The 11134-nt window shown below is 33.0% G+C and overlaps 1 long non-coding RNA gene across 1 annotated transcript; it reads right to left on the bottom strand.

Annotated features, from left to right (window-relative positions):
- Positions 1-253: 253 nt before the first annotated feature.
- Positions 254-8003, bottom strand: LOC146162956 (uncharacterized). Its single transcript, XR_014494518.1, has 3 exons — positions 6619-8003; positions 3759-3838; positions 254-296 (listed from the first exon to the last, which is right to left on the bottom strand). It is a non-coding gene; the product is annotated as an uncharacterized LOC146162956 (long non-coding RNA).
- Between the last annotated feature and the right edge of the window lie 3131 nt (positions 8004-11134).

Genomic DNA, 11134 nt, shown 5'->3' with positions numbered 1-11134 from the left:
TTATTTTTTCAGAAAATATATTTTTTACAAAAACCGATAATGCTTGTTATGCGACGGAATATATATTTTTGTGAATTTTAAGAAATAATTTAGGCTTTGTATATGTTTTTTAAATCAACAGTTTAAATATTTAGCTTTAAAAAGCAAAAAAAGAAAATGTAACAACTATAATTCTCAAAATATCTTGTTAAAAAAATCAAAACTAATGAATAAGTAGAAATTTAAAAAATATGAACTTTACCGATTATGGATTGCAGGTATCTTTTCATATCTTGCTGGAACTTTGTAAACTGAACCTGAAAAATCAAGTAAATATTTAGAAAAAGTGATTTTTCAACCCATGGGCAGCGAACTAAAACTTTGTCGCCATTTGATCTGGTCGGGTAAAGACTAAAGTAATTCACATGCTTAGATTTATTGAGGTTGCTTCAAGCAAGATTTCTACTAAATTTAAAAAATTTGGGGAAATCATGAGTGAATTGAGGAAGCAATACAAAGACATCTGACTTGTTAATACTAATTTATTATGTTTTTTCCCTTAAAAATGTTCAGCGGGTAGAATTAGGTCGGCAAAGCTTTGCTGGTATAGCTCAGTGTTTGGGACGCTGTGAAAAAAGTTAAGAAACACTAATATTCTAAGAATACAGTTAAAGTGTTAAAACATTTTTACTCAAGTGTCTTAAACTGCTTGTAATTTTTTTACAAGGGATTCATTTTTGCATATCTGAGTACTGTTAGATCAATTGAGGCCAAAATAGAAAATAAAAACATGATAAAAAATATACGGTAAGTTTTATAAATTAGATTTGTTTTTGTTTTTGACTGCAGACCTGGCATCATTCTATGAAGCATCGGTGAAGAAGTGCTGTTTAAATGCATCATCCGACTAATAAATTATAAGCCAGATAAGACCCATTTCTTCGAAATTACTGTAATTATTCTTTAAATTTTATATACTTGTTTAACTGTGATGTGGTCTTAAGATTTTCAAAAAACCAACAGGATTGAAACAGTTTTATAATGAATGCTTTCAATAATCTTTGTTAATATTCACTGTGTGGCGGTGAAATAACAAATAATTCAAACTGTTGACACTAGTCTTTGGAACAATACATTTCATACAATACATTAGGTTTCATTGAAATGAATTTGTGGCTAATTATGCAAAGAAAGCTTAACTGTTGACAAAACACTTCAAACATAATCAATTCTTTATCAAAACACTGAAATCTAGACTCTAAAAGCATTAATATTAATAAACAAGCATTAATGCAATACAACTAGAAGCATTTAATTCACAAAAACAAAGACAACAACAATTTAACTAATATATATCAAACTGTTGAATCCACTGTAATAGCACTAGCATAATTCAGCAAAGATAATGTCATAACAAGGTGTGGGTTATTTATTAATGCCTTTGCTGGTTTTTAGTTTTATATTTTAGTGTTTATTAAAATTATAAATGTTGCCTTGGTGTCCTTCAGATATGTTGAAATATTTATTCAATTAAGCTCGTTGAATATGTATTTGAGTTTATTAACCTATTGGTTAAGTTTTATTTTGCATTACATTAAGTTTGAATTTTTGAAAGCAAGAACACTCATTTTAAATTCTTATGTTTTTTAACAAATTATAAAAAACAGATTTCAAACTATCCACGAAAAGCTACAAGAAATGGAGATTGAAGTGGCAACAGGTTTTGGATGACGACTTAATTAACCGAATCTCACTTTCGAACAACAACAACAGTTTGAAACATGAGCTGCTGACAATACACACCACTGTGACATCATAATAGTAACACTTGAGAACACTTCAATAATAGCTAGAGTGAAAAGTAAGGGACTTAATAGACTGCTTTTCTAGCAAATACGTTTCAGTGTTTTTAATTTCCTTTACTACATTTTATTCGTTTTATCTTCACTTTATTTCCACAGTTAATGATGGCATGAGTTATTGCTAAAAGTTTGGAAAATATAGAATCTGTTGATTGCATTGAATGTTATGACATTTAAGTTGTAATAGAAACTACTATCTCTTGCAATATACGGTTTTTAAAATTCTAAACTCTTTTCAACATTTTTCCAGTAGATTAGAATTCCCAATCTAGAAATTACCTAAAATCATAAGGAATTGCAATTTGTTCCTGAGAAATGTGAATGACAAAATTCTTAAATCAAAGGCAATTTTTAGGCTGTATTTTCAATTGCAGTTCAGATATTTGTTTTAAATGAGAAACTTAAAAACGCCATTGTACATTTTAAGTAGTTTGGGTCAAAATGGAAATTACATTAGAACTAGAATTTAAACATACAAGGAATCCCTAAATAACATTAGAATTAACTACAAACTGATCCAATTGATCGCAATAAAAACTATAGCTATCTAGTTATTAGCAAACGTGTTTCATGGAATAACAACACTATGATGTAATGCTTTGGAATGTGTTTGTAAAGTGGAGATATCTTGAGGTAATCATTAATCGAAATGCAGCAGCGGCTGGAAGTAGGTCACCGCAGGGAAATGCAAGCATTTGCAAGCACATATCTCCACCAAATATCACTACTCATAACTTACAACATAAGTAACTCAAATTAAGTATTTTGAGGAATAAGAGTGATTTGCTGCTGTGCCAATCTCAGTAAGAAATCAAAATTCAAATACTTTTCAAAAGCTTGTAACTTGAAACTCAATTCATGTTTGCTAATTTGACAATTAAGGCCATTTGCCGGGATTTAAATTTTAATTTGTGAAATGACTGTTGTGACAGTGATTTCTAAACTCTAGTTTTTATTTTCACCTAAAATGTCTATTGTCCAAAAGCATTCTGAGTTTCTCGTTTGAAAAAAGTTTTTGGCCATGAAGCTGAAATGTTAGACCTAAAAATTGCCAATCTTGGTCCAAACATTTCAAATGCGACATAAATTCAAAACTTTTCAAAGAAAAAATTTTAGTTTTTTGAAAAACCTAAATTGGATCGCTCAATAGTTTTTGAATATAATTCTAAAACAAAAGAGTTTAGATGCCGAGTTTACCACAACAGCAAACATAGTTGAAAATTTGGAAAGAAATGATAATTTAAGCTGAATGACAAAATTCAAAGACAACCAAATACTTGTGGCAACAATTATTAGCGCTAATATTAACAAATCATTTATAATCTGGTAATCTTAACTTATCATGATATGCTACATGACAGTTTAATAAAATTATAAATTATTTACCAAAGATAGTTTTAAGGAAAGCGCTATTAACACTGGATAAATGACAATACGTTTATTACTATCTAAAAAAAAAAATACTATTGCTGTGCGCTTAAATTTGTCTAAATTCATTTGCTAAAAGTTTCTACTTTGACCTGATAAAGCAGCTTGTGCAAAAGCTTTTGGAGGATTTAATACAATTTGTTGTTTTAAAGTGACACCTGATTATCCTTTATAGAATCAGACAAATATGGACATTTACAAAGAATCAAATGTAAAAATAATTGCAGATATTTATTCGCTTTCTTTTTCTGATTGAATGGAAACAACAGAATCCCTATAGGAACTTCCTTTCGGCATATTTCAAGTGTTAGTGAAAAAACAATATTAGGTTAAGCAAAATGTAAGTTTACCAAGAACATAATTATGTATGTAGCTTAAGTGCAACTTTTCAAAATATAAGTTTACCAATTCGCTACAAATCTGGTTTTAAACATTTAGGAGACAAAAGTGCAGGAAGTGACTCGTGGTTGTTATTTAATCAAGATTCACCTGTTGCTTAGTAACAAGGTGAACGTAATTGTCGATGATTTCATCCTTGGTTTCATCGCCGCGCCCGAGCGAACCAGCATCTGCAAAACACAAAACACGATAACATATGACAAACGCAGAGAATGACTCGTACAAGTAAAAACAAATCCATATGGTTCATTACAAATACTACTGTAGGAAATAAGCATAAAATTTAAATCCAACAGGAACACTTAAAAACATTATTTTCTCAAGGAATGGTGAGATTTTTGCAAGTTACAGTAACCATAGCGACTTCATTTCAAAAGAAATATTCAAAGAAACTATATTCAAGATTGAATCTCTAAGTCAAAAGTTTTATTCCGATTAAAATTTCTCTTTTTTAAATGTGTAAAGTGCGTAAAGTATAGTTGGTAAGATAACTATAAAATCCTAGTTAATCTGACAAAGTTTCCGCTTTCAAATAATCATGACTTACTTATAAAACGGAACAAACAATTGGGTTCATTGCAAATGTTCTATTATAAAAATTCAAATCCACTAAAAATTAAAAAACTCAAGTATAAGACTAGGGATGTTTAAAGTAGAATATTGAACCTTGGATTCCAACAAGCTGGACATGTACTACAGTTTCCAAATTGCTTGAAATAGTAGTTGTTAAGAATGTTAACATTTGTTAGAATATATTTTTGATTACAATATACACAGGTTAACACTGTGGGCCTTGTGGGTTGTATGAGCAATGAGCCCTCCTTCAACAGGGTTGGACCTAAGCACTTGCCCGCTCGCCAATGCGAGTGCAAATCCCGACTGGCGAGTGCCTTCGGCGAGAAGTTTTCAACTTGTGTTAAGCACCACTACTAAGCGAAATATTACTTAGCGCCAGTTATTTTCTCATACCAAGGCGCAAATACATTCAACACTACACAAATAATAAGGTTAATCAAAGTCACGTTCGAAGCTCGTATTAAAGATTCTTTGTCCGTGGTAAGATCGTAATAAAGACTCTTTGTCCCGTTTTAAAAAATCGTTTACGACGCTATTGCTGCAGTGGTAAATAGTTATGAGATTTATTGTTTAACTTAAAGGTTAATTTTTAAAAGTTTAACCCGGTCGTTGATGCTCATGGAAAAGTTTATTGGACTTGCGATGTTCCCAGCGATAAGAATTTTACTTTTCTGTATTTATTGAACTGTTTACATAAGAAAATTATAAGCAATTACTGGAGTTTTTGGTAACAATAAGTTTGAATGTAAATGTCTTATATTATTTGTAGGCAGTGTTTTTTAAGACGTTTAAGAGACCGAAACGGCCCACTGAACACTACGGTATTTTAAAAACCATACAGCTGAGAATTACCAATTAGTTTACGTAGGTATGTTGTTGCGCTCTCTTAAGTTCATAGCCCCGCACAGAAACTCTAGTGCATACAGTTGTTAACTATGTGAAAGAATGGTGTAGTTGTAAATTTACAATTATTTTGTGATTATTTGCTGTTTAACCAGCTACTATACTGTTAGGCGAAGTTTTGCGTTTTGTTTCTAGCGCGAAGCAACCAGTGGTGAAACGTCCTTCAAGCATAGAAAAACCAGAATACGAAAAAAAAAGTGCGAGCATTTAAAAAAAAATGATAAACGAACAGGCCGTTGCTACTAAATTGTCAGTGTTATTTTTTTTACCGAAGACTGTAAAAAATGTTCACTGCTTAATGGGTCAATAATTTGTTGAACCATGCATGGAAATAAACGACCAGACTCTTAAAAAACAAATGTTTCGCATAGAAACCACAAGACAGGTTAATGATAACCCAAGAAATGGCAATTTGCAGACGGCGTGCCAATGAATTTGGCTATTGTTATTCCGTCTGGGCAAGTGCTGATGGATAGCTGCTCGCCTTTCTGGCGAGTGTAAATTTTTTCTTAGGAACAACCCTGTTCAAACAAAATCAGGGTTAAATAATTCAATAAAAATATACTAGGATTCAATATTCTGGATTCGTTGTTCTAAATTCGAAATCCAAAGTTCTAGAATCTCATGGGATTCCACTTTAAACATTCCCCATATAAGACACATTCAGACTATTAAATAAAAAAATATTCTGCCTAAAAAGGTCATTTTTTTCAATTACTTTAACTGTAAAAAAAATAGATACAACACAAAGTAAATAACTCAAACACAATGGAATCCTGCTTTAAAAAATCATGACCGAGTCTGCATTTGATTGAACCTTTCGACAAGATCTTGGGTGTGGAGCTTAAGTTTGCAGGTTAACTTTTTCATGCACACCGGAGGTGCAGAATCTTAACACAACTCAGCCTTTTTATAAAACCTGTCTGCATTCTGTGGCAGGTGCACACCCAACCTTTTTATAAAGCAATTTGTGTGTACACTACAATTTTATTGAAAATTTAGCGAGGTTTGGTGATTTTAGGTGTTTTTTCAGCAGACGCTTGGATAAAACAAAGTATGAAGACTCTAATCTGAAACTCACAAGATGAACCAAACAGGATGCTAGAGAATACATTATTTTCTGAAATAAAAAATTTACACATAAATTTTGAAAAAAAGTTGAAATGTGGTTGAATCTGGAACGTCGTTGTGCATAAAATCATGATTACACAATTGCACACCTGAAAGTTTGGCTCTGCACACCTGATGTCCTCAAAAAGTGTAATCAAGTGAAGACTAGCACACAGTTAGTAAATTGACGCAGCCAACATTTGATACTTTGATTTTATACTTTATGTCCTAATACAAAACATATGTTCGACCGAATTTTAGTTTTGCAGCCTTTTTGGAAATGGTAAATTGATGTTAGACCTTAAAAATTATAAAAAAATATTGCTAATGGTACATAAAATTCTTAAAAATATTTAAAAACCTGCGGTCTAAATGTCAACTGGAAAGCCAATTGAACTGAAACTTCTTTCAACCCATGATCTTGTAAAACCCAAGATTGCATTCTGTAATTTGTGGCCGTAAATAATTCAAACCAAAAAATACTTTTGCATAAATCTTTTTTTCAAATTCGGCATAAGTCTAGAATCCTACCATATTTTTTAAAGTAACCAAAAGAGTTGTACAAAATGAAACTGCAATAAATAAATAAAGTGGTAAATACTTCGATAAACCCAAACACTTACTCGCAACCTAAACCAAATAATGTTAGCAATATAAACCCCCGGACAAAAATGTGCTTCAGTTACCCCATTTAACTCCCAGTTTGCAATTTCAATTTTGACGACTGGTTTCATAATTGTTTTTCATTATTGTACAAAAAGGTGGCAGAATTCTTAACCTGTGTCCCAAAGTCTGCCATATATTTTAAAAGGCGTTTTTTATTTTAAATTTACTTTATTCCAGATTAAAAACTTTAGATTTTGACGAATCTTCAGCCTAAAATTGCGCGTCTGAACAACGGTATTTGTAAAAGTTGCGCAGCTGTTAATGAAGTACTATACTAAAAAACGGGCGACGAAGCGTTTGAGGGATTTATCGCGGCAGACGGTATTTTACAGCAATGTGCGGCTTATGGGCACTTAATTTATCCCCATGCACGCCTTATTTTCCAACCTTGACTATATTGATAAGATTTTACACCAAATGACGTCACTGGGAAGTTTTAGGAAATGTCAAAGATATTTGGCAAAAAGGGGCGCTGTTCTTTTGTATTTACGAATAGCCTTTTTGTTGTAGCCTATCTTGATTCGTATTGCTTTCTTTTATATGAAAAAATAATGAACTTGAATTGAATCACAGCCAGGGGGCAGCTGACTAGATGACTTAACAGTCTTTCGCCGCCCCCTGGGAACTACGGACGCTTCTTTATTATTTCAAATTTTGCATGCATGGTACCGTTGTTCCGAAATAAATTTAAATCTATCTATCTATCTATCTAGAATCATACCACATTTATTTCAACACCAACAAAACAAATTTTTATAGTTGAAATTGCAAGGAAGGTGTAAATATGTAAGAATGAATATAACAATAATACTTGACCCACCCAAACACTATCTTTCACCCTAACCCAAATATTGTTAGCAATATAAACCCCAGGATGAAAATGTGGTAGGATTCTAGACCAGCGCACTTAGCCTGAATAATGTGCGTTGATTTACTAATGGTTTTGTTTATTTACAGTTTGAACGCTGTGGTAGAATTGTAGACCAGCGCCCAATTTTTCGCCTTTTGTATTGCTGCATTCCGACATAGTTTTTTAACTGTACAATATTAAAAAGTTTGACGAAAACTTTTGCAAATGTTTTTATTTTGCTGCAAAATTTTGGCTTCGCCCTTTTCATAGAATACTTAAACACAGAATAACTTCGAGTCAAAATCAACACTGACCTCTAAACTGCAACCTCGAGTCCAAATCAACACTGACCTCTAAACTGCAACCGATTCCCGTCAAATTAAAAAACAAACGAATTAAAACTGTTGTTAAGCTTCTTTTGGAATCAAACACTTTCTAAATTGACAATTTTGATCGCCTGCAAACATAATTGTTTGAATAATTTGCTTAAATGTGGCGATTTATCAAGTTAGGTGATTTCTCTAGCACCATCTACCGGTTACTTTTAATCCACCGATAAAAACTCAATTTTTTCTGTTGCTTTAAATCTGTGGTTTGCTGAACTTCTCTATCTGAGCAGGGTTGTGTCTCTATCTGAGCAGGTTTGTGTGACAAAAACACACTTAAGGTATTTACCCTCAGGATCAATTAAATCTACGTGATTGGGTATTTCCGCATCGATGAGAGGCTTCAAGCAAAATGTTTGGCTTTCAAATCTAACGCTCTTTGACACCAAAAGCTAGCCAGCACACAGGGGTCAGCGCACAAATGTCACGCCAAATTAAACATATTTATCCTAAATATTTAAGAAAAAAAATTTCACGCTAACTATAACAATGTTCTATATTTTCTAAATTAAAAGAAATATTAGAAATATAAAAAAATATTAATATTTAATATTAAAAAAAAATATCAATGTTCAATATCATATTCAGCATTTAATATGCGTATTATCGCGAATTTTCATACTACCAACAACCGACCAAAATAGACCAAATATCAATTTACACACTGGCAGACCAAATAATTCGTGTAGCGCTTTATCATACCTTTCCAACGATGCAAAACATGACCTGGTGAAATTCGAGGATATCGGCTTTTATCGTCGATAACCGATATTAATATTTATAGGTGATCGCGGTCAGTTTTAAACACATGTCACTTGCCCAATTCAATTCGCAATCGAGCGAAATTTTACCAAGACACTTTCTACAAGTTCAATTGCTGTTGACGAACCAGGAACATCTGGTTGAATGTTCTGAAAATCCTCCTCAGAAATGTTTGTTGTTGCAGAAGCCGCAAATTCATCTTCTTCGAATATATCTTCGTTAATCGAAAAGATTTCACATTTTCTAAAAGTATTTACAGATAGTGATACAGTTGCAGCTTTCCCAAACGATTGAGAAACAGCTTCGGCGATTTGAAACTGTGTAAATGCTCTTCCTGGATGCTCACGCAACCAACGTTCAATTGCTTGGTCGTAGTAGACGCGAAAAGGTTTAAAGAAGGACACATAAAGTGGTTGTAATTTATGAGTGGTATGTGGAGGTAAGCTGACCATCACTATGCCATTATCAGAAGCGTAATCCAACACTACGAGACTCTTAGTATGCGAAGAATGGCCATCTAATACCAGTAAAATTGTTTTTTCCTTCTGGCAACTTTTCCCTAATTTGTCGCACCAGATTTTTAAAGTGAACTATTTCAGACACAAAACACAAAGCTGCTTTTAGGTTATATGTTAATTTTTCTTTTTTATACTCGGTTTTACCCAAATACAAAATATTGGGAATTAACGGTGACCAAGAACTAGATTTTCGAGCCACGCAGATAAATCACATAATTAAACCCGCCATTCCATTAATGCCGCTTTCACACAAGCTGTGGGGTGTTACTCTGATTGTGGGGAAGCATTAGATTAACCGATTTCAGACACACTTAACGTCAAACAGATTAGGGACGACCAGCGCCTTTGCTTTTTGCAGTTTACGCCTAACGCCTTTCGATCACCGCGTGAAGCATAAAAACACATCTCATGATTTGAAATTTATATTTAGTGACACGCAGTTCAAACGGTAAGGCATAAGTAAAATGGCATTTAAATAAGTATTTTCAGTATTCATGCCTCTGACGAAGGTCTTACGCTATCCGTAACATTACTTTTCTGGGGGTATGTTGATTGCCACATTTATTTTTTATAATCATGTGTAATCATGTGCAGGGGGGGCTAACCAATCAGATAACAAGATCCACATTTTGTTACTTGGTTAACCGCTAAGGGTCGCACCTTGCACCAGAGTTTCAACCTTATAAGGCTGACGGCACCCCTCAGAAATAATTAATAGATTGCGACACCCTTACAAGATTTTTCCGTAGGTAATTCACTAGAAAGTTACAATAAACGGAACTGGAACAACACACATCAACTCTACACAACTTACGAAGTTTTAATTGGATTTATTCCACTCTAATCTTACACAAAAAGTTGAGCAAAAATCAGATTCTTAAAGATTGACAAATATGTCGCGGCACCCTTGAGGATTAGAAACGGCACATTAAGGTGCCGCGGCACCCTGGTTGAGAAACACTGCTTTACACAAATGGAACAAAGTGAATAACCAATCACTCCATTTCTTACTCACTCCCACAAAGCGATCGCAGAAAGCGCGAAAAAAGTGCCTTTATTTCGTTAAAATTTTAATTTAGGAGACGCTACGATTGGATAAAAATACACATTTTTCGATATAATGTCCTATATACATAATACTTGGGCATATTTTTTGCGTAACTTATCTTGTTTGAAAAGTGTTACTAAAAATACAATGGCCTGAGTCGAAACCGACAATAACTTTACAAAAAATATTTTCGAAGAAAATGAAAATATACCCAAAATAAGTAGACCATTAACACCTAATGACTTTAGGCCAATTCCTGTTACCTCTATTTTTGAAAAAGTATTGCACCATCAACTTCTTAATTTTTTGCAAAACATGAAACTATCAGTAAACATCAACACGGATTTAGGAAATATCACTTAACCTCACTTGCCGCAACAGAATTATATAAAAACCTATTAAATAACCAAGAAAAATATGGATATAGTTGTATAGTTTTCCTTGAATTAGCCAAGGCCTTTGATGTCATAGACAACCAAATATTACTTAAAAAACTAAATCATTATGGTATCAGAGGCCCACCCTTTGAAACTAATAGAAACTTTTTTAAGGCACAGAAAGCATAGTAAAAAAATAGGAAGAACTCTTTCTAATCCGTCGATGCCTGTATGCGGTGTCCCACAAGGTCGTATATTAGCACCTCTCCT

Source organism: Ascidiella aspersa, chromosome 2 (assembly GCF_963924565.1).
Source record: "Ascidiella aspersa chromosome 2, kaAscAspe10.2, whole genome shotgun sequence".
Taxonomy (NCBI): Eukaryota; Metazoa; Chordata; class Ascidiacea; order Phlebobranchia; family Ascidiidae; genus Ascidiella; species Ascidiella aspersa.
This window is presented reverse-complemented; position numbering and strand designations above follow the sequence as displayed.